The following is a 23330-nucleotide window of genomic DNA, read 5'->3' as shown; positions in this document are numbered from 1 at the left end:
TACAAATCTAGATAGCATAATAAGCATTCCGGTCATAAGTAAACTTCAGAGGGTATTTTATTTTTTTTAATGCTTTTTAAATATATTTAAGTATTTTATATTACTTGTAATTTTAATTTTATCTAATCCAATGTATCTGTGTAAAATATTTTGAGATGTTTTAAATTAGGTCTTTGCTATTTTTGACCAAAATTTATGTCTTTGTGCGTGTGGTGCAATGGTAATTGTGGAACATCTTTTTATTAATTGACTTGCTAGGAGATAAACCATAGTTTCCCTTTATATATATATAGGGCTATCACGTATTTTGAGGCAAAACTTTAACTAATAATTTGATAAAATAAATATGAATTTTATGTAACCAAAAATATACTGTTGACTTCAATTTGAAAGAGTTTCCAAATTTTGATCAAGTTATTTGTTTTGCAGTACGTATTAGGCTTATATATGAAGATGTAGTTAGCAGTATAATTTTCTTTGACGTTTCTTCAATGAAACGTCCTCTTTTTTCACCGCAGGCCAGAGCTGACCGTTCCTTTTATTTTTTCTGTCTGGCACTGGTCTCCAGTGAGGAAGTCTCCGCTCCCATCTTGTCTTGTCTAGTAGTAGTGTAGAAAGGAAAAAGGTTCTCTCCGCTCCTAGGAATTCGCCAAAATTAGATCGCGAATTCTCTCCCTCGCGTACAAATGGAGCTTCAATTGGATAAATAGGTACTACATCTTGATTTGGAGGATCATGCCGGCCGGCCGGAAGAGTGTGAGCCGATGAGGACCTTTCGGGCGGACCAGGGGCTCAAGTTTTGCGGCGATTATTGGGGCTAATGGCCGGCATTCTGCCGGTCGTGTACCTACAGAAGATAGAGAGACTGGTGTCTAGCGTTGTTGTGCATCGGCGAGGACGCTGTCAAGAATTGGTACTGGCCTCTATTCCTTTCTTATTTCCATTCTGCAATGAGAGTATTATGTTGTGATATCAAACGATGCTCTTTTCCCTTTTCTCTCATCTTCTTTTGTAGATTCAATCTCAGTTTGAGCTTCACATGGTTCTCCTACGTTCAGTGAGCATTTTTTTGTTTTGGTTTTGCTCATGTCATATATAAAGATGCCAAAATGTTAATATTAGTCATTCTCTGTCATAGGTTTGACTGCTTACCTGTATGACTCCATTATTCAGGATTCTCCCTGTATTATTTAGATGCCAAAATGTTAATATTATTTAGATTCGAGGCCATAAGCTTGATATTTAGGATTCTCCATGTATACAGAAAGTTGTTTTTTTTATCTGCACCAAAAGTTTCACAGTACATGGATAGATCTGCCCTAAAATTGTCTCAGCCAGATATGAATTTCCTGACTTCTATCCATCTATTTTAGAAAGAATAGATTTTTGGTAATTAGAAAGGGAAAACGTATGCAAAATTCAATTGTTCAATTATGAGAACCCTTTTTGTTACTAATATTGGGTTAGTGGTTTCATATTCCAGTATAGCTGATTGCGGCTGTCATTTTATTAATATTAAACCCGCAACAAAAAAATTAAGCAACACATTTCGAATGAGACAGAATCGTGGAGGAAAATAACTACATATGAAGTACTCCCTCCGTCCCATGATAGATGTATTAGATTTGTCCAAAATTGAATGAATCTATACACTATTTGGTGTCTACATACATCCAAATTTAAACAAATCTAAGATATTTAATGAGACGGGGAGAGTATCAAATTTTATGAAACTAACTCCATCTGATTTGTTCTCTCGCTCTCATTATGCGAGAAAAAAGAAAATCTCTGCGAACAAAGTGAATGGACTGTGGAACACTTATTTAGCACTCAAAGTATTTCTAGCAACAAATTGTGAAACGGAGCTGGAGCATATCCTATTAGCTATATCAAGCGTGTACTAACTTGATACCAATGAAGATTTTGTGATTACAGGAAGGACAAAAGATAAGTATTGTAATTAAACCTGCCAATATGAGGATACAACTCCTTCACTACGGGCCAGTCTTATATCACTGAGAGGTATAAAAAATTTAATATGAATAGTACATGTTCCCTTCTATTTAGTCACTTTCCTCTATTCGCTTTTGAGCATATACACATATATATTAAAAGAAACATTCTATTAATTGGATTCCTTATAAAGAAGTCGCCACCAAGGATTCCATGCCAAGAATCCAGTAAAACCAAGTCCGCAAAATAGCAGAAATCATCAATAGTACTTTCAGTAATATAAATCCCAATATTCTTGCACATGCTGTATAGCATAAAATCATTCTTTACCTTTGAACTGCACTCCGATATATGACCAGTTCCACCGAATGGTCACTCGCTACTGTTGTCACTTTTATGCTTAATATATCCCTTAGAGTTCTGTCGATTGACTATGCCTCATACAATAGTATTAGCGATGTATTTTTAAAAGTTTTGCCAAGTGTGTACATTGTCCGATGTGACATTTTGACTCTTCTATAAGGATCAGTGTGATCTGGAACATTGAGTGAGTATTTCTACCTCCCTGTAGAAGAAAGGATGCAATACCACACGACGCTACTAATAATGCTACCTTATTTATATATAGTGAGAACTCACATGCATTTTCATCGTTTAAATATGTCTTCCACCATAATTCCTTTCCATATAAAATGTTCTTGTTTTTGCAATCACAATAGTCACATGATGGTGTAGTTTGATCGAGAAATCAGATGCTAATGGAGGAAAAATTGCAACCTAAATTCTTTTATTTTGTTATGCATCATTAGAAAAACAGATATATTTGTTCCTAATTAAACTTTACATCAGAAATTCTGTTGGAAAGAAGAAACAACTATCTGCATGTGCTATCGCTAGGAGTAATCGGAGAAAAAGAACATCCTAGATAACACCTTAGCTATGATAACTATCATGAAACAAAGCACGTGATGTCTCTAGCAACCATGATCATTTGAACTAATATTGCGATATTTTGTATACCTAGTGAAGAAGCAATTAAAATAACAATGCCTTTCATTGACAGGGCCAAATTCGAGACTCTAGAGTGCTCACATCACGAATAAAACCATGGTATGTTATCCTCATGCTTGTACCTTTGGTTGCAGAATACAAACCTACAAAATAAGAGAAAATGTAATACTTCCGAAGATATATTGCTAGAGACGTCTCTAGACCCAACAGGAAAAGACAAATCATACTGAACTAAAGCAAACAAATCCCTGTCAGAATAGTTCCTAGCTACTAATATACTATTTTTACCTCCAGATGCAGAACGAATCAACTGTTTGCTACTTTGGTAGAGACTAAAACACATTTTTATCGTTTAAATATGTCTTCCACCATAATTCCTGTCCATATAAAATGTTCTTATTTTTGCAATCACAAAAGTTACATTATGGTGTAGTTTGATCGAGAAATCAGATGCTAATGGAGGAAAACTTGCAACATAAATTCTTTTATTTTTTATGCATCATTAGAAAAACATATATCTTTGTTCCTAATTAAACTTTACAGAAATTCTGTTGGAAAGAAGAAAAAACTATATGCATGTGCTATCGCTAGGAGTAATCAGAGAAAAAGAACATCCTAGATAACACCTTAGCTATGAGAGCTATCATGAAAGAAAGCAAGTGATGTCTCTAGCAACCATGATCATTTGAATTAATATGGCGATATTTTGTATACCTAGTGAAGAATCGAGAAATCAGATGCTAATGGAGGAAAACTTGCAAGCTAAATTCTTTTATTTTGTTATGCATCATTGGAAAAACATATATCTTTGTTCCTAATTAAACTTTACATCAGAAATTCTGTTGGAAAGAAGAAAAAATTATCTGCATGTGCTATCCCTGGGAGTAATCGGAGAAAAAGAACACCCTAGATAACACCTTAGTTGTGATAACTATCATGAAACAAAGCACGTGATGTCTCTAGCAACCATGATCATTTGAATTAATATGGCGATATTTTGTATACCTAGTGAAGAAGCAATTAAAATAACAATGCCCTTCATTGACAGGGCCAAATTCCAGACTCCAGAGTGCTCACATCACCAATAAAACCATGGTATGTTATCCTCATGCTTGTACCTTTGGTTGCAGAATACAAACCTACAAAATAAGAGAAAATGTAATACTTCCGAAGATATATTGCTAGAGACGTCTCTAGACCCAACAGGAAAAGACAAATCATACTGATCTAAAGCACATAAATCCCTGTCAGAATAGTTGCTAACTACTAATATACTATTTTTACCTCCAGATGCAGAATGAATTAACTGTTTGCTACTTTTGTAGAGACTAAAACTATGTTGCAAGACTCACGGAGACAGAAATTGAAACTTTGGTTACGGTTTCGAGTGCTAGGGCTCCAAGGAATATCTTTGAAAGAGATTAGTAGTAAGTAGAAGGTCATCCGATTTTTGAATTAACACTTTTGGCTGACATGCCATTGCACTTCTTTGCAGAGATAGTCGCAGATCACATGGGGCAAGTTCGCTCGGCCTCTGGGGTCATGAAGATCGCAGATGTGTCGTCGCCGGTACTGGTCTGCCTCAGCTTCAAGTCCATACGCACTTACATCTGCATGTCATCACAGTCAGCCGGCCGGCCGTTTCAGAACATCAAGACGAACTCAAGGGTGCGGACGACCGCGTGCGTGAGGACCTGCAAGGAAGACTGCATCATTGTTGTTCTTCCCTGAGAACCCAAAGATCGGGTTGAGAGATCTCGTCAAGATCTGTATGGCGCCGAGGATTGGGACTGGGAAGCATGCATCATTGACGATGTTGAAGTCCGGTTCCTGAGACCAAGGCATAAATTTGGGATGTCTCCATGAAACATGTCTTAGATTGGTACCTAGCTCTTGGAGGGCTCTATGTATAGTGGAGTTATGTTAACTCTGTTCCGTCAATGAGGCAAATCAAGATTGAAATATTAGCCACCCATGTGCTGCAATTGGAGGAGGTTGGCCGGCCGGCCGGCCGGTGGAGCATGCGAAGGCATGTACGGCGGCGTACGTGAGGACGTGGTGACATGAGGGGAGGTCGTGTATTTTTTTTAGGTTTTGATTTTGATCGCTAACTTCTATTAGCCAGACAGGACACCGAAGGGGTACGATGAAAACTAATGTAGGGCATTGGTGGGTAATTCTATTGAAATCTGATGTCAATTAACTATTATGGAGATCAAACGGTAATGATTGCCTAATTAGCTTAATTAACGGACAGATGTTTCTGATTTTTGTGGTATTTTCTAGCGATTTCTCTAATTTTTGGTGACCCCGTAATGTACTTTTAATATATAATAGATATAACTAAGCACCAATTTAAGAGAAAATGGTGATTATAAATTTCATGGATTAGGGATCAATCATTTGTTCCTTGAAGATGTACTGATTCATAAAACACTATGGATTCATGACGTCAATAAGCAGGAATTCAAGAAAAATGGTGGTCATAAATTACATGCATCTGATCATTCATTTGTTCCCTAAATAAAAATGATGTACACACTATGGTTTCATCGTATAAATAAGCACCAGTTTAAGACAAATGGTGATTATAAAATCCATGGATCAGATCAATTAATAGTACCTATAATATAATTCTTGTAATCATAATCACTCTGGTATGTTCATATTCGGATGAATTTAAGTTTGAAATGCAGTGAGCATTACACTAAGCAGGTATGATTCGTCACACACAAGGAATCATGACCTAATTAAGATAAGTGTCATCTACTAATTTGAAACATGCATGAATATTCATGGTACCATAAATCATTTGGTTGATACTTTGGTATAGTTGAATCAAGATGTGCATCAAATATTACAAATCTAGTAACTACAAACCATAAATCAGATGAGTAAGAACCCCAGAATCATCAATTTGTACAAGAAGTAGCAGACAGGGCAAATCAATCTACCCTATGAGCAAACCCTATGGTGAACATTAAGATCAAGAAAAACAGGGGATCAATCGGAATAGTAGAGTACCTCGCTGCAGTTGTCGGAGGCCTCCTCTTCGAACTCGTCGCACTCTCTGGGGCCATATAGCTCACGGTACTGCTTGGAGTCGCGGTAGTACGGGTCCTTCGGATCGAAGCCCTGGTCATCTGCTTGTGCCGCGGGAGCGAGGACGTCTCCCTTGGCCTCCTCAGCGACGGCGACCACGGCCGGTTGGGCGGAGCCCTCCACGGTCACGGCGCGGCGAAGAGCGGCTCTAGTTCCGGAAGAAGATCCCGCCTCCGTGGCGTCGACTAGTACCGGAGCATCGCCTTCGCCTCTGTCGACGTTGACGCTCGCACTCGCCTCCGGCTCGTCTCCGCGAACACGCTTCATCTTCGGGATCTTCGGTGGAAGGGGAGGTCGGTGGTGCGCTGGTGGAGGTGCAAGCAGGGTTTTTCCCCAGAGATTGGGGAATAGAAGTTGCGGGTGGGAGAGACGATGGGGCCGATGGATATACAGTAGGTGCTGCCGTTTGGGTTCCTCTGTGTGACGCGTGCGTGTGAAAAAGTGGATTCGTGCATGTAGTCCACTTTCCCATTACTTTGACATGGGTCCCACGCATGACGGATGGGCAGGCACAGAATTTTCAGTATGGGTATTAAAAACTATAAAATATTTTAAATACGAATTAGTGATCACACATAGTGAAGGATATTTGTTTACAAACGTTTCCCACCTTTAACATGGAGTCTCCATACGAAGAAAGTAAGAAAGAAATAAATAAAAAATGAATCGAGTATGTAAATTCTTTCAAATTTCTAAGAATTTCATACCATGATTAGGGCTGGAATTTTGAGTGTTTGGTCAAACCTAGGTTGACCTCATTGTACTAAGTGACAAGGGATTAACTTGTCAATGCCTACGGGTTGTAGACTAGGGTTTAGTTGGAAGTAGAGGGCAAGTAGATCTCGAAGGTTTCAGCCGAAAAGTATTCGACAATATGAAAACTAGGGTTTGTGAGACAATGATTCGATGCTTTCTTTGTCCCTCGACTCCCCCTTATATAGGAGGTGGAGCCGAGGGATTCGTATTGTACAAGTTACAGAGTCCGTGAGGGTTTCCAACTCATCCCGCAAGATTACAAATATTATCTCCTAATACAACTCTAGCTTTCCTTAATAACAACTTGGGCTTCCGATTCTTCTTATTCTTCGAGTCGTGGGCCTTCAGTAAACCCCAGGTACTATCTTCGGCAGGCCCATTGGGGGTGCCTATGTCAGTAGCCCCCGAGATTTTGCTTGAATCCTAGAATCAGGAAAAATCTCCACTGTTTATATTTACTCGACAACTTTAAACTTCTCTATATTTCTTCATATGAATTTCTATATTGTACAGGGATAATAGTAGTTGGGGCTAGTTCATCTGACGGATCATGTACTAGTTAACTGCTCTAGTGGCAATCCGAAAAAACCTACTTTAAGATCACGTCCCTGGACATGATCTCGGGATACTGGTGCAAACTTCGACAGGTGCCGCTTAAGGTCTTACCATTCTGTCGAGTCCCAGTCATATTTATCGGGTACCTAACGCGTCCGTTAGGATTTTTCTTCGTATCTGTTGATACGGATAAAAGTAGCAAACCGACGTCAGAGACGGCGCCATGATACGTGCAATTTGCATCACTATTTTGTATCATAATTTGCTGTTATTCATTGATATATTTCATATTTGGACACAATACTTATGTTATTTCATCTATTTTGCATGTTTCATCATTATTGGAGGATCGAGCACCGGAGCCAGGATTCTGCTGGAAAAAGCACCGTCAGAACGCAATATTTCGGAAGATCAACTGTGGAAGGAAATTATACCAAAAATCCTATTTTTCCAGATGACGAAGGAAGCCAGAAGGGGGAGCTGAGAAGGCCCAAGGTGGGGCCAGACCACAGGCCGGCGCGGCCCATGGCCTGGCCGCGCCACCTTGTGGTGTGGGGGCCCCACAGCCCCTTTCGCCTCCTTTTCTTCGCGAAATCCTTCGTCCCGAAGACCTAAGCCACAGAGGGTACCTCACGAAGAGTTACAGCTGCCTCTGCGGGGCGGAGAACACCAGAGAGAAAAGAGCTCTCCGACGGGCTGAGATCCGCCGGGGAAATTCCCTCCGGGAGGGGGAAATCGACGCCATCGTCACCGTCATCGAGCTGGACATCATCTCCATCACCATCATCATCATCCCCACCATCATCACCGCCGTCTCCACCGCTGGACACCGTCACCGCCGTAGCAATTTGGGTTTGATCTTGATTGTTTGTTAGGGGAAACTCTCCCGGTATCGATTTCTACTTGTTGTTGATGCTATTGAGTGAAACCATTGAACCAAGGTTTATGTTCAGATTGTTATTCATCATCATATCACCTCTGATCATGTTCCATATGATGTCTCGTGAGTAGTTCGTTTAGTTCTTGAGGACATGGGTGAAGTCTAAATGTTAGTAGTGAACTATGGTTGAGTAATATTCAATGTTATGATATTTAAGTTGTGGTGTTATTCTTCTAGTGGTGTCATGTGAACGTCGACTACATGACACTTCACCTTTATGGGCCTAGGGGAATGCATCTTGTACTCGTTTGCCAATTGAGGGGTTGCCGGAGTGACAGAAACCTAAACCCCCGTTGGTATATCAATGCAGGAGGGATAGCAGGATCTCAGAGTTTAAGGCTGTGGTTAGATTTATTCTTAATTAGTTTCTTGTAGTTGCGGATGCTTGCAAGGGGTATAATCACAAGTATGTATTAGTCCTAGGAAGGGCGGTACATTAGCACAGGTTCACCCACATAACACTTATCATAACAATGAAGATTATTTAGCCGTATGTAGCGAAAGCACTAGACTAAAATCCCGTGTGTCCTCGAGAACGTTTGGTCATTATAAGTAAACAAACCGGCTTGTCCTTTGTGCTAAAAAGGGTTGGGCCACTCACTGCAATTGTTGCTCTCGCACTTTACTTACTCGTACTTTATTCAACTGTTACATCAAAACCCCCTGAATACTTGTCTGTGAGCATTTACAGGGAATCCTTCATCGAAACTGCTTGTCAACACCTTCTGCTCCTCGTTGGGATCGACATTCTTACTTATCGAAAATACTACGATACACCCCCTATACTTGTGGGTCATCAAGACTATTTTCTGGCGCCGTTGCCGGGGAGTGAAGCGCTATTGGTAAGTGGAATTGGTAAGGGAAATATCTACTGTTTGTGCTGATTTTATTTCTGCCTGCTGCCATAATTCATTATGGAGAGATCTTCTCTCGAATGTTTATTTGGGAGATCCGCTACTACTGCAAAGGTAGTGGATGAGGCGCCAGGTAAAGAAGAGATACCATACAAAATACCTATGAAAATTATTGAACGCGTAGTGAATAACCGTTATACAGGGGATGGAACTGTCCACCCTGGAGATCATTTATTGTTCTTGCATGAATTATGCGGTTTATTCAAGTGTGCAGGTATTGCTATGGATGAAGTGAGGAAGAAACTATTCTCTATATCGCTGTCTGGTAAAGCGGCGCATTGGTATAAATTACTGGATAATGGGGATTCTCTTGAATGGAATGATATTGTGCCCCGGTTTTATTCTAAGTTCTATCCTCCAAGTGAAATTCACAAGGATCGGAATCGCATATATAATTTTTGGCCTCATGATGGAGAGAGTATTGCCCAAGCTTGGGGGAGATTGAAGTCTTTAATGCTCAAATGCCCCATTCATGAGCTTCCTGGTAATGTTATTATTGATAATTTCTATGCAAGACTTTCTTTTGAAGACAAGACCTTGCTGGATACTTCTTGTTCTGGATCATTCACGCGTAATAAGGAAGAGTTTAAAAGGGACCTTCTTAATCGGATCCAGGAAAATACTGAAGGATGGGAGATCGACAAAGATAGAGAATCAGGTATAAATTATGATTACAAATGCATTGAAGCTTTTATGGATACTGATAAATTTCGTAATATGAGTGCTACTTATGGTCTTGATTCTCAAGTTGCTGCAAATCTTTATAAAGCTTTTGCCTCTCATTATGAATTGCCTAAGAAGAATTTTGATAAGTATCATGAACCGTATAAAGATAAAATTGATTCATCTATTAATAAATGCGTTGTAGTTGAAACTGTTGATCATGTTATTCCTGAAGCTTATATTGAAAAAACTCCTTTCCCTGCTAAAATGAAGGAGTACTCTGTTATAAATAGTGCGGTTCATAAAAGTGAAAAGAAACCTATAGAACCTGAAGAACAAATAAAAGTTGAACCTGCTGTTGCAATAGTTAAAGATCTTGTGACTGAAAATTTGGAGGAAGGTCATATTATTTTCTGTGAAGATGCTTCTAATATTGTTTCACATCCTAATAAACCCAAGCAAGCTAGTGTTCCTATGCTATCTGTTAGAATTGGTGATCATTGCTATTATGGTTTATGTGATATTGGTGCAAGTATTAGTGCTATTCCTTATGAGCTCTACACGGAGATTATGCACGAAATTGGTTCTTGTGAACTTGAAGATATTGATGTGGTTATTCAGCTGGCTAATAGAGAAACTATTTCTCCAATTGGTATTGTTCGAGATGTGGAAGTTCTATGTGGTAAGATTAAATATCCTGCTGACTTTTTGGTACTTGGTTCTGCTGCTAGTGATTATTGTCCTATTATTTTTGGTAGACCTTTTCTAAATACTTGTGGAGCTATTATAGATTGCAAGAAAGAGAAAATTTTGACCAAATTTGCTGGTGAATCATATGAGTTTAACTTCTCTAAATTTACCAAAACTCCTTATAAAGCTGATTTGCCTAGTAATGATTTTAAAATGGAACAGTGTGCATCTATTGTTCTTGTTCCTACTAATCCTTTGCAGCAACACTTGGAGAATAGCGAGAGTGAAGTTTTTAGGAAAGAAAGAGATGAGCTTGAAGAAATTTTTCTTCGCCAACCTATTCTCAAGCATGATTTACCGGTGGAAGATCTGGGTACAACACCGCCACCGAAGGAAGATCCTGTCTTTGATTTAAAACCTTTGCCTGATAATCTTAAATATGCTCATATTGATGATAAGAAAATATATCCTGTTATTATTAGTTCTAAGCTTACAGAGTTTGAAGAAGAAAGGCTATTGGAAATATTGAAGAAACACCGAGGCGCTATTGGCTACACTCTTGATGATTTGAAGGGGATTTCTCCCTTTATTTGCCAACACGCCATCAATATGGAAGATGATGCGAAGCCTGTTGTTGAACCTCAGCGTCGTCTAATTCCCAAGATGAAGGATGTGGTAAGAAATGAGGTATTACGACTTCTTGAAGCTGGTATTATATATCCTATTGCTGATAGTAGATGGGTTAGTCCTGTGCATTGTGTTCCTAAGAAAGGAGGAATGACTGTTGTGCCTAATGATAATGATGAGCTCATACCTCAAAGAGTAGTTGTAGGTTATAGAATGTGCATTGATTATTGAAAAGTTAATAAGGTTACTAAGAAAGATCATTACCCTTTGCCTTTTATTGATCAAATGTTAGAAAGGTTATCTAAAAATACTCATTTTTGTTTTCTTGATGATTATTCTGGATTTTCACAAATTGCTGTTAAAACTAAAGATCAAGAGAAAATCACTTTCACTTGTCCCTATGGAACTTATGCTTATAGACGTATGCCTTTTGGTTTGTGTAATGCTCCTGCTACTTTTCAAAGATGCATGTCTGCTATTTTTCATGGTTTTTGCGAGAGTATTGTAGAGGTATTCATGGATGATTTTTCTGTCTATGGGAATTCTTTTGATAATTGCTTGCGGAACCTCGATAAAGTTTTGCAGAGATGTGAAGAAACTAACCTTGTTCTTAATTGGGAGAAATGCCACTTTATGGTTAATGAAGGAATTGTATTGGGACATAAAATTTCCGAGAGAGGTATTGAAGTTGATAGAGCTAAAGTTGAAGCAATTGAGAAGATGCCCTATCCCAGGGATGTTAAAGGTATTCGTAGTGTTCTTGGTCATGCTGGGTTTTATAGGAGGTTTATTAAAGATTTCTCCAAGATTTCAAAGCCTCTTACTAATCTTCTTCAAAAAGACGTACCTTTTGTTTTTGATGACGATTGTAAGGAAGCTTTTGAAACTCTTAAGAAAGCCTTAACAACTGCTCCTATAGTTGAACCTCCTGATTGGAACTTACCATTTGAAATTATGCGTGATGCTAGTGATTTTGCTGTAGGCGCTGTTCTTGGACAGCGGGTAAATAAAAAACTGAATGTTATTCATTATGCTAGTAAAACTCTTGATGCTGCTCAAAGAAATTATGCTACTACTGAAAAGGAATTGTTAGCTGTAGTCTTTGCTTGTGATAAGTTTAGATCTTATATTGTTGATTCAAAAGTTACTATTCATACTGATCATGCTGCAATCAGATACCTTATGCAAAAGAAAGATGCTAAGCCTAGGCTTATTAGATGGGTACTTCTGTTGCAAGAATTTGATTTACATATTGTAGATAGGAAAGGTGCTGATAATCCTGTTGCTGATAATCTGTCTAGATTGGAAAATATTGCTTATGATCCTGTTCCTGTTAATGATAGTTTTCCAAATGAACAATTGGCTGCAATAAAGGTGAGTTCGCGAGACAGTCCTTGGTATGCTGATTATGCTAACTTTATTGTTTCCAAGTACTTGCCTCCAACCTTTTCAGCTCAGCAAAGGAGGAAATTCTTTTATGACTTGAGGCATTATTTCTGGGATGACCCACACTTATATAAAGAAGGAGTGGATGGTATTATGCGAAGATGTGTTCCCGAATATGAACAACAGGAGATATTGAGTAAATGCCATGGTAGTGCTTATGGAAGACATCACGCCGGAGAAAGAACCGCGCAAAAGGTTCTACAATCAGGTTTTTATTGGCCAACTCTCTTCAAAGATGCAAGGAAGTTTATTTTATCTTGTGATGAATGCCAAAGGGTTGGTAATATCTCTAGACGCAATGAAATGCCGATGAATTATACTCTTGTTATTGAACCGTTTGATTGTTGGGGATTTGACTTCATGGGACCTTTTCCCTCTTCAGAAGGTAACACTCATATACTTGTTGCTGTTGATTATGTTACTAAATGGGTGGAAGCCATACCTACAAAAAGTGCTGATGGTTTGACCTCTTTAAGAATGCTTTTAGATATTATTTTTCCTAGATTTGGAGTTCCTAGATATATTATAACTGATGGAGGTTCTCATTTTATTCATGGTGGTTTTAGAAAAACTCTTGCTAGATATGGTATTAATCATAGAATTGCTTCCGCTTATCATCCTCAAACTAGTGGGCAAGTAGAATTATCAAATAGAGAGATTAAATCTATCTTGCAAAAGACTGTTAATAAAACTAGAAAGAATTGGGCTAGTAAATTGAAGGATGCACTATGGGCTTATAGAACTGCTTATAAAAATCCCATGGGAATGTCACCTTATAAAATGGTTTATGGGAAAGCTTGTCATTTACCTTTAGAACTAGAGCACAAAGCTTATTGGGCTGTTAGAGAATTAAATAAAGATCCTAAACTTGCTGGTAATAAGAGGTTGTTGCAATTGAGTTCTCTAGATGAATGGAGAAGTGAAGCTTATGAAAATGCTAAACTCTTTAAAGAGAAAGTTAAAAAATGTCATGATAGAAGGATTATCAAAAGAGAATTTAATATTGGAGATAAAGTCCTATTGTATCGGTCTCGTCTCAGATTCTTTGCAGGGAAATTACTCTCGAAATGGGAAGGACCCTATGTTGTTGAGGAGGTGTATCGTTCAGGAGCAATCAAAATTAGCTCTCTCCAAGGCAATGCTACACAAGTGGTAAATGGACAAAGACTCAAGCATTATATCTCAGGTGATTCCTATAATGTTGATGTTGATATTATTCGAGTGGAAACACCGGAGGCCTTCATCAAAGGACAAGTTGACAGTTTGCCAGAACTCGACTTTGAATAGGTAACAGTACTGGTAATAAAAAGTTCGCAATTTACTTTCCGAACAATATTTTTGCTGTTTTTGGAAAATATGAAAAATTACGAGATCGAAACGGAGTGGAAAAGACGCACGAGAGTGTGCCACCATAGGCCGGCGCGGCCTGGCCTGGGCCCGCGCCGCCCTATGGTCTGGCCGCCTCGTCGCCCCTTTCCGACTCTAGTTCGATCTGGTACTTTCCTTTGGTCGTGGAAATTTTTGCTATATAATCCCCCGGACCCCTGGAGGTCCGTATATCGTTTTCTCGACGTGTTTTGTTTCGAGCTGTTTCTGCCAGGAATTGTTTCGGATCTAGAGCCATCATGTCTTCGTCGGAAACTCCGAAGGACAGCTCCCGCAAGGATGTTGGCAACTTGTACATGGAGGAGCTGAGGATGCACCCAAAGGAGTTGATGCTCGTCGAGGGAGAACTACAGATCAAGGATGTTCAGGGTCCTAAAGGAGAAGGAAGCTTGGAAGACAGGATGGAGAAGCTAGAACAGGAGGTCTTCAAATAAAAGGAGATGGCTGAGCGTGAGGAGGATATCTTCCACAAGATTGTGTCTGAACTCATTGCTGAACACGAGAAGGAAACCGCAAAGCTATGGGGCGACATCCTCTCACTTCACGACACCACCAACAAACTCCAAGCACAGCTCTACGACGTTCAGAATCAGAACTGTGAGTATGAAAACAGGTTTAAATACATAAGCCGTGCTGCTAGTTTCAGGATCCCCGGGACCAAGATGTCGTTTCTTGATGGAGAACCTCTTCCTTGGAAGTTTGATGACGGGAGTTCATCACCACCATCACCGCAAGATTAATTCATCATCGGTATTGGCATCCCCTTGGTTTGTTCCAAGCTTGGGGGAGTGCCGCGGTATCACATCATCACTACCTTTTACTTTTTACTGTCAAGTCGTGTCATATCATGAGTAGGGAAGTTATCATATAAGATGGGTTGCAGTTTGGAAGTATCTCTCCTTTAGTTGGTTTTCTATGTATCCCTTGGTGTGAGTTATCGTTATGGAATATTAATGAGAAGTCTTATCATTTACATATTGCACATCTTATTTTAGTTTGCAATCTCTATTATATGATTTACCTTGTTGTTAGTATTGGTATCACTTTGGGAGCATTGAATAAATCTATTTGGTTTTGGCAAACTTAGCATTGGTCAATAGCAACAACACTTTGAGGTTTAAGTAGAAAAGAGAAATACATGTAGTTGTTTCATTGTCTTTCTTTCTTGTTAGCTCATAGCTTATTATTCTGAAGTTAAAATTGTTTGTGCTTACAAGGAAGATGCATGATTGTTTCTATCACATGTATATTTGTTTGTTTCCCTCGACTCTTATGCTTGCTAATTAACCTTGCTAGCCAAAGACCTGTACTGAGAGGGAATACTTCTCGTGCATCCAAACCTTAGCCCAAACCTATGCCATTTGTGTCCACCATACCTACCTACTACATGGTATTTCCTGCCATTCCAAGTAAATACTTCGTGTGCTACCTTTAAACAATTCAAAACTTATTATCTCTTATTTGTGTCAATGTTTTATAGCTCATGAGGAAGTATGTGGTGTTTTATCTTTCAATCTTGTTGGGCAACTTTCACCAATGGACTAGTGGCTTCATCCGCTTATCCAATAATTTTGCAAAAAGAGCTGGCAATGGGATTCCCAGTCCCAAATTAATTAAACTAAATAGACACTCCTCCATGGTATGTGATTGATGGACGGCACCCGAAGGATTCGGTTAGGCATGGCTTGTGTAAGCAAAGGTTGGGGGGAGTGTCATCATCATAATAAAACTAAAATAAAAAGGCACTCCTTCATGGTATGAGATTGTTGGCAGGCACCCGAGGATTCGGTTAGCCATGGTTTGTGAAAGAAAGGTTGGAAGGAGTGCCACATAAAATGAAAATAATATGGGAGCCGCTCTTTGAAGGTTGTCTGGCAAGGGGGTTAGAGTACCGCTACGGTCGTTGACAACAACAAACACCCCTCAAAATGTTACTTTTATTCTCTTTATATGATTGCAAAACTGAAAAAGCTCTAGCACATGATTTAATCCCTGCTTCCCTCTGCGAAGGGCCTGTCTTTTACTTTATGTTGAGTCAGTAAACCTATTTCCCTCCATCTCAAGCAAGCATTTGAGTAGTTGTGATCAAACCATTATATTGTGATTTGCTTCATCATGTCTTTTATTCTTCCTTGTTTAGTACAAGTTTTATCTGAATGAATATAGCTTTGCAAGTTATCAATGATCATGAGGAGACCATTATGATTGAGTATGCAAGTTGTGCCATATAAACTTTAACATGAGAGCGCTGCTCAATGAGATAAGTATAATCTGTTAATTGTTCTCTGACCAAGAACGAAGTTTGCCATCACCAACTATGATTTCTTATGCACCTTTATTTGTGATTACTTTATACTTGTTTCAAGTTGAGTTATATGAGGAAGTTGTTTACTAGAATGTCTTGTGTGAATGAATATGATGCTTCTTGTCCGTATTTTATTTATCGACTCTTCACTCCATAAACATGTGGTCCTGTTTACTGAGTTCAGTTTCGCTTGGGGACAAGCAAAGTCTAAGCTTGGGGGGAGTTGATACGTCCAATTTGCATCACTATTTTGTATCATAATTTGCTGTTATTCATTGATATATTTCATATTTGGACACAATACTTATGTTATTTCATCTATTTTGCATGTTTCATCATTATTGGAGGATCGAGCACCGGAGCCAGGATTCTGCTGGAAAAAGCACCGTCAGAACGCAATATTTCGGAAGATCAACTGTGGAAGGAAATTATACCAAAAATCCTATTTTTCCAGATGACGAAGGAAGCCAGAAGGGGGAGCTGAGAAGTCCCAAGGTGGGGCCAGACCACAGGCCGGCGTGGCCCATGGCCTGGCCGCGCCACCTTGTGGTGTGGGGGCCCCACAGCCCCTTTCGCCTCCTTTTCTTCGCGAAATCCTTCGTCCCGAAGACCTAAGCCACAGAGGGTACCTCACGAAGAGTTACTGACCGCCTGCGGGGCGGAGAACACCAGAGAGAAAAGAGCTCTCCGGCGGGCTGAGATCTGCCGGGGAAATTCCCTCCGGGAGGGGGAAATCGACGCCATCGTCACCGTCATCGAGTTGGACATCATCTCCATCACCATCATCATCATCCCCATCATCATCACCGCCGTCTCCACCGCTGGACACCGTGACCGCCGTAGCAATTTGGGTTTGATCTTGATTGTTTGATAGGGGAAACTCTCCCGGTATCGATTTCTACTTGTTGTTGATGCTATTGAGTGAAACCATTGAACCAAGGTTTATGTTCAGATTGTTATTCATCATCATATCACCTCTGATCATGTTCCATATGATGTCTCGTGAGTAGTTCGTTTACTTCTTGAGGACATGGGTGAAGTCTAAATGTTAGTAGTGAACTATGGTTGAGTAATATTCAATGTTATGATATTTAAGTTGTGGTGTTATTCTTCTAGTGGTGTCATGTGAACGTCGACTACATGACACTTCACCTTTATGGGCCTAGGGGAATGCATCTTGTACTCGTTTGCCAATTGCGGGGTTGCCGGAGTGACAGAAACCTAAACCCCCGTTGGTATATCGATGCAGGAGGGATAGCAGGATCTCAGAGTTTAAGGCTGTGGTTAGATTTATTCTTAATTACTTTCTTGTAGTTGCGGATGCTTGCAAGGGGTATAATCACAAGTATGTATTAGTCCTAGGAAGGGCGGTACATTAGCACAGGTTCACCCACATAACACTTATCATAACAATGAAGATTATTTAGCCGTATGTAGCGAAAGCACTAGACTAAAATCCCGTGTGTCCTCGAGAACGTTTGGTCATTATAAGTAAACAAACCGGCTTGTCCTTTGTGCTAAAAAGGATTGGGCCACTCGCTGCAATTGTTGCTCTCGCACTTTACTTACTCGTACTTTATTCAACTGTTACATCAAAACCCCCTGAATACTTGTCTGTGAGCATTTACAGGGAATCCTTCATCGAAACTGCTTGTCAACACCTTCTGCTCCTCGTTGGGATCGACATTCTTACTTATCGAAAATACTACGATACACCCCCTATACTTGTGGGTCATCACGCCACGCCACACAGAACGGATCTGGGGTCTTACCTTCACAAAGTTTTGCGGCATTCAGAAATTGTTCGCAACTTTGGCGTTCTGAGAATATATTGTCGAGTGCTTATTCAGCTGTTGGAATGGCACATTTTATTGAGTCAACGGATGACTTATATTGCTCTCCCAATGGGAGTATATGTAGAGTTACTTATAACTCGAAATATACTCTCTTGTTCTTCTGTCTTTCTTTCTCTCCTTTTTTTTTATAATTTCATCGGGCACGCGAACAGCGTTCCCGATGGGAGTAGCCCCCGAGGCTACAGCTAAGGACTTGTGCTTGGGTGTAGGCTCCACGCCTTATGCCGCTATATTTTCTTTCTCTCCCGAAATTTTCAAATCTCTCGGGTGCGCGAACAGCGCTCCCGATGGGAGTAGCCCCTGAGGCTATGAGCAAATATTTGTATTTGATCATAGGATCACACTATTTCTATTTTGTCTTTCTCGAACTTTTCATTTTTTCCAAAGTAGCCCCCGAGCATTTGATCAAAAACTTGTATTTGATCAAAGGCTCTCCAATATCTTTTGCTGTCGCCTTTTTATGAAACTGTTGAGTCAAAATTTTCTCTTGCTGAAGTGACATCATTGCTGATGATAGCCACGACCGTTGTTCCTGGAAATCTCGAGATGTTCTCTCTCGCTGCCTTGCGGGCCCAAGTTACGCATCATATTGACACGTCGTGCAAGTGGGGGACACACGTCCTTCGCTTTTCCTGGCGCACGCACTGTAACGCCTGTAGGGCGAAATTACTTTTTACCCCTGTTCCACGTGTACATCATCTGCCACACACTTTTTCCATCCAACGGTTCGCCGCTTCGCCGCACCTCTATTTAAGGTCTTCATCTTCTTCCTCCAGTACTTTCGCTCGCGCCGCTCCTCTGCTCTCCTCTGCAAAAATCCCCTCTTGCGCTCCATAACTCCCTGAACTCAACCACTCTCACATTGTGTTCCTGCGCCATTGTTGATGCCACCGCGCAGATTGATCAGGCACAGCACTCCTGAATCCAAGATGGCTTCCGTAGATCTAGGGAGCGCTGACTGGGAGAGATCCAAAATCTCGACCCAAGACATCAACCTCCTGAAGAAACTGGGAATCAGCAAGAAGCCAAAGGCGCTGTGCTTCCCCAGTGAAGAGAGCTACCCAACCCCTCCAATGGAGTATCGGGTTAGTTTCGTTGATCATCTCATCCGCGGCCTCTCTGCCCCCATTCACCCTTTTCTTCGGGGGTTGCTTTTCGTTTATGGACTGCAACTTCATCACCTCACTCCCAACTCTATCCTCCATATTTCCATCTTCATCACTCTTTGCGAATCCTTCCTCGGCATCCAGCCTAACTGGGCGTTGTGGAAGCGTATCTTTTTCTGCCGCCGTAATGGCTCTCCCAATGTCGCCTATAACATAGGCGGCGTTGTTATCTGCGTTCGCCCTGATGTCGATTACTTCGATGTCAAATTCCCTGACTCAGTTCAAGGGTGGCGCAAAAAATGGCTGTACATCCATGAGGAGAACCATGGATGTGCTGAAGACAACATCCCTCCTTTTGATGGTGCCGAGAAAATCTACCGCCGCCGCTCCTGGGATGCCGAGGCTACCGAGGAAAAGAAAACGGCGACGGAGGCACTAATGACCCGCATCCACGAGCTCCAAAGCACCCGCGGTAAAGAACTGTCGGGTATCCAAATCACGGCGTATTTCCTTAGGATCAGAGTGCAGCCTCTGCAGGCTCGCAAAAATCTCATCTGGAAGTATGCTGGCGACAATGATGTGGATCGCCTGTCGGTGGATTTGCCGGTCAAGGACTTAGAAAAGCTTGTCCGGAAAATTTCCTCCCTCAGCAAAAAACATGTTGTCCCCTCTTCTTGCCGGGTAAAACCATCAAGCGCCACCAATGCGCTTCCCAAGGTAACTTTTGTCGACTCTCTATTTTTGTTTGACATCCTTTGCATAACTCCTTTATTGACATCCTTCTTTGCCTTGTACAGAACCATCCAGATATTGTCTCTCTTCCTCCCCTTCCTGAAGGTGGGGAAGTCGAAGAACGAGCCATTGTCACTGATGACAACCAAGATGCTCCTGGCCCTGATAGTGAACCCGCAGGTTCTCGAAAATCCACGGGATCCTCTGAAAAGGAAGCTGGCTCTGAGGCTACCATGTCGGCACAGTCTCCTCCTCCTGCTGTTTCTCCAAAGAACAAAAGGAAGAGGGCAGACGTCGAAGATTCCGACACTTCCAAAGCCAAAGAAGCTGCTCCTTCACGTCGGAAGGCAGCTTTCGATCCATACCTTGAAGCCCTCGTCTGTTCGTAAGTCACCTTTTGTTTCTCACTGTTTTGCTACTTGAAGATTTTTGTCTATCTTGCTTCTTATACTGTCACCATTTTAATCGTAGTGGTGACGAGGAAGAAATGCCAGCTATTGATGCGACTGCTCGAACGAGTACGTCGCATACTCTAGTTGTTTCTGAGGTGCAAGTTGAAGGAGAAGAATCTTCGCCTCCTCAACAAAACACCGACGCACCTACTCCTCCTGAAAGCCCCCTTGTCCCTTCACCAAAAAGGGCGAGGGTTGAAACAATCACGGAGCCTACCTTACAATTGGGTAGCTCCTCGACTCCTCTTTTGGATGATGTAAGTCCTTAAATGCTTTCTGATGTTGTCGATGTTTTCTCTGTTTGCTTCTTTTGATTTTGTGCTATCGCACTTTTTCCCCTACCAACGCTTTCTTTCTCTATCTTTCTTTTAACAACCTTTGATTAAGGAATTCATCCGCTTCGGTGCCCAATTCGTTGGGTACCGCGAGTACGCTAGCAAAGCTGAAGGTAATGTCTTTTTGCTTCTCTTTACCCTTTCCTTCTCACTCCTTTCTTGTCTTGATTTTGACTGGACTTGACTATTTTAGCAGAAAAACTGGCGGAGGCCAACAAACGTGCCGACACACTTGCTAAAAAATTAGAGCAAAGTGAGGAGGCTCGTAAGAAGGCCGAATCAGATGCTAGTAAGGCTAGGGCAGAGGCTGACAAGGCCAAGGCCGACGCTGCTGGTGTCGAAGAACTTCAAAAGAGGCTTCACGACGCTGAGACTTCGTTGAGCGAGCATATCGTCGCACAATCTGCTCGCGAAGACGCGATTACCAAACAGCTGAAGTCGCAAAACCGTCGCTTTGTCAGTGAGTACTCGAACCATTTTGTATTCTTTGGACTTGCTTTTCTTTACTCGTTTGTTGATCAATAAATTTCTGCCTCGACAGGTAAAACATCTCATGAATTTGAACTTGAAGATCCTGACAATGATCCTCTTCTTGACGCGCTTGCTTTCCTTGAGTTTCACGGAACAGAAGCACGCGACGGCATTGATCAGGCCAAGGAAGGATTGTCGCGGCTCTACCCTTACTTCTTCCCGAAGAAGAAGGAACCCGCGACTTTTCTTGCTCTTGCGAAGGACTTTAATCTGCCAGAAGATCTTGGACTGAAGTTGCGCCAAGAAAATATGAAGGTTGCCGTTGAAAGCACTGTCGCCCTGGTTGCTGACAGCCAGCAAAACATCGACTGGACCAAAGTTGGCGACACACAGGAGATGGAAACCACGAAGTGGCGATCGCTGATCAAGGCTGCGAAGCCCAACACAAAGAAGATCCTCGCTTATCTTGGATTCAAGCCTACTCCTGCCCCTAGCTCGTCAAAGCCTGAGGTCTAGTAGAATGCCCTATCTTTTTCTGTTTTTCATTTTCCTGTTTCTTTTGAAGTTGTTGCCACAGTAGCTTTGGCGACAACTGTCGTAGTAATTCTTTTTGAAGACTCCTTCTGTAATATCTGTGTAAATGTCCCGAAGATCAATGGAATTCTATTTTGCGTGACCATTGATACTGAAATTTTCTTTTCCAATTGATATTTGATAACTACTCCGCAAATCCTCATCTTGCCGACACTTTTCCTGCTTCCTCCTTCTCGAAGAAAACACTTGTCGATGATGACCTTGTCGAAGGTTCTTCAAGTAAACACTCCTCGCAATATTTGCAAGAACTTCGCCAACAACTTCAGTCCATGAAAAAGCAAACTCTTGCAATGATGGAGCAATCTCGCAAAGCATCCGAAAGGGAGAGGATTGCCCTTCAACAAGCTAAAGAAGCCATAACTGCCAAGGAAGCTGCTATTTCGGAAGCTGAAAAAGCAACTACTCGAGAAAATAGTATGCTCGAGCTAATGACTGAAGCTAGTGTGGATATGTTGGGTATGCTTTTTCCAACCTAGAGCTTCTTCTGTCTTTTGCTGTACCCCCCCCCCCCTTTTAAATTTCTTGTTCTTTCGCTTGATAGGTTCTGTTCTCGACACTGCTGCTGAAGATGAGAGGGTGAATGTAAGGACGAACCTCCTCGTTAACCTTTCTCTTAACCACGGCTATCTGTTCTAGGCCACTCCCGAGCGGACCCAACAGATTGTCAGGTTCCAAGACCGCGCGTGTCAGGTTCGCGAATTCCTTAACTTCTGCACGAGAACCTTGACCCTTGTTTACAAGACTATGTTTCCGCGAGATGAAGCTCCCGATACTCTTCTTGGATTGATGGAAAAGTTTAGAGATGCTCCTCGGATTCATAACTTTGTACGAGCTCAATTGACTGCTGGAGCAAGATTCGCCATGATCATGATACATATTTGCCATCCAAAACTAGATCTGACGAAGATTGTCCCTGACTGCCTGGCCAAGAAATTGCGACGAAAGAATAACGTCGACGATATCAATGAGATGGTGACTCCTGTGGCCGAAGCGATGATGGATGAACTTCTTCGCATGGATTCTGAATTCTTCATCAAGGGGAGCTATGCTGAGCACAAGACAACTGCTGCAAATAACAAAGGTTTATCCATAGATAGTATATTAGGCCTTGACTGAGTTGTACTATATTGCAAAAAGTTATGTCTATATTTTTTTGTCGAACTCTTTGTATTGATGAAGTTTTCTATATTGCGAAGTGTAATTATATTACGAAGCCCCCGAGCCTTTGGCTGGAGCTTATAATATTTTGTCTTCTCGAAGAATTTACTGTTTTGCGAGAATATATGTATTTTGCTGTCATGGGTTATGAGCCCCCGAGCCTGTCGAAGAAAAAGGATATATATCATCACTATCTTTTATTATATTGCAGCACCGCGAGCCCGCCTCATTAAAAACCTTTCCAGCCTCACTCGGTGCCCTGAAAAGGAAAAGAGTGC

The 23330-nt window shown here is 41.1% G+C and overlaps 1 long non-coding RNA gene across 4 annotated transcripts; it reads left to right on the top strand.

The window, feature by feature from the left end:
• Window positions 1-541: 541 nt before the first annotated feature.
• Window positions 542-5231, top strand: LOC127307263 (uncharacterized). 4 transcript variants are annotated; one of them, XR_007855367.2, is made up of 4 exons: window positions 545-913; window positions 1016-2022; window positions 3017-3063; window positions 4013-5231. It is a non-coding gene; the product is annotated as an uncharacterized lncRNA (long non-coding RNA). The 4 variants fall into 4 exon arrangements; XR_007855366.2 differs by having other exon boundaries at window positions 545-2022; window positions 4013-4059; window positions 4290-5231; XR_007855365.2 differs by having other exon boundaries at window positions 545-2022.
• Window positions 5232-23330: the final 18099 nt, after the last annotated feature.

Source organism: Lolium perenne, chromosome 1 (genome assembly GCF_019359855.2).
Source record: "Lolium perenne isolate Kyuss_39 chromosome 1, Kyuss_2.0, whole genome shotgun sequence".
NCBI lineage: Eukaryota > Viridiplantae > Streptophyta > Magnoliopsida > Poales > Poaceae > Lolium > Lolium perenne.
This window is presented reverse-complemented; position numbering and strand designations above follow the sequence as displayed.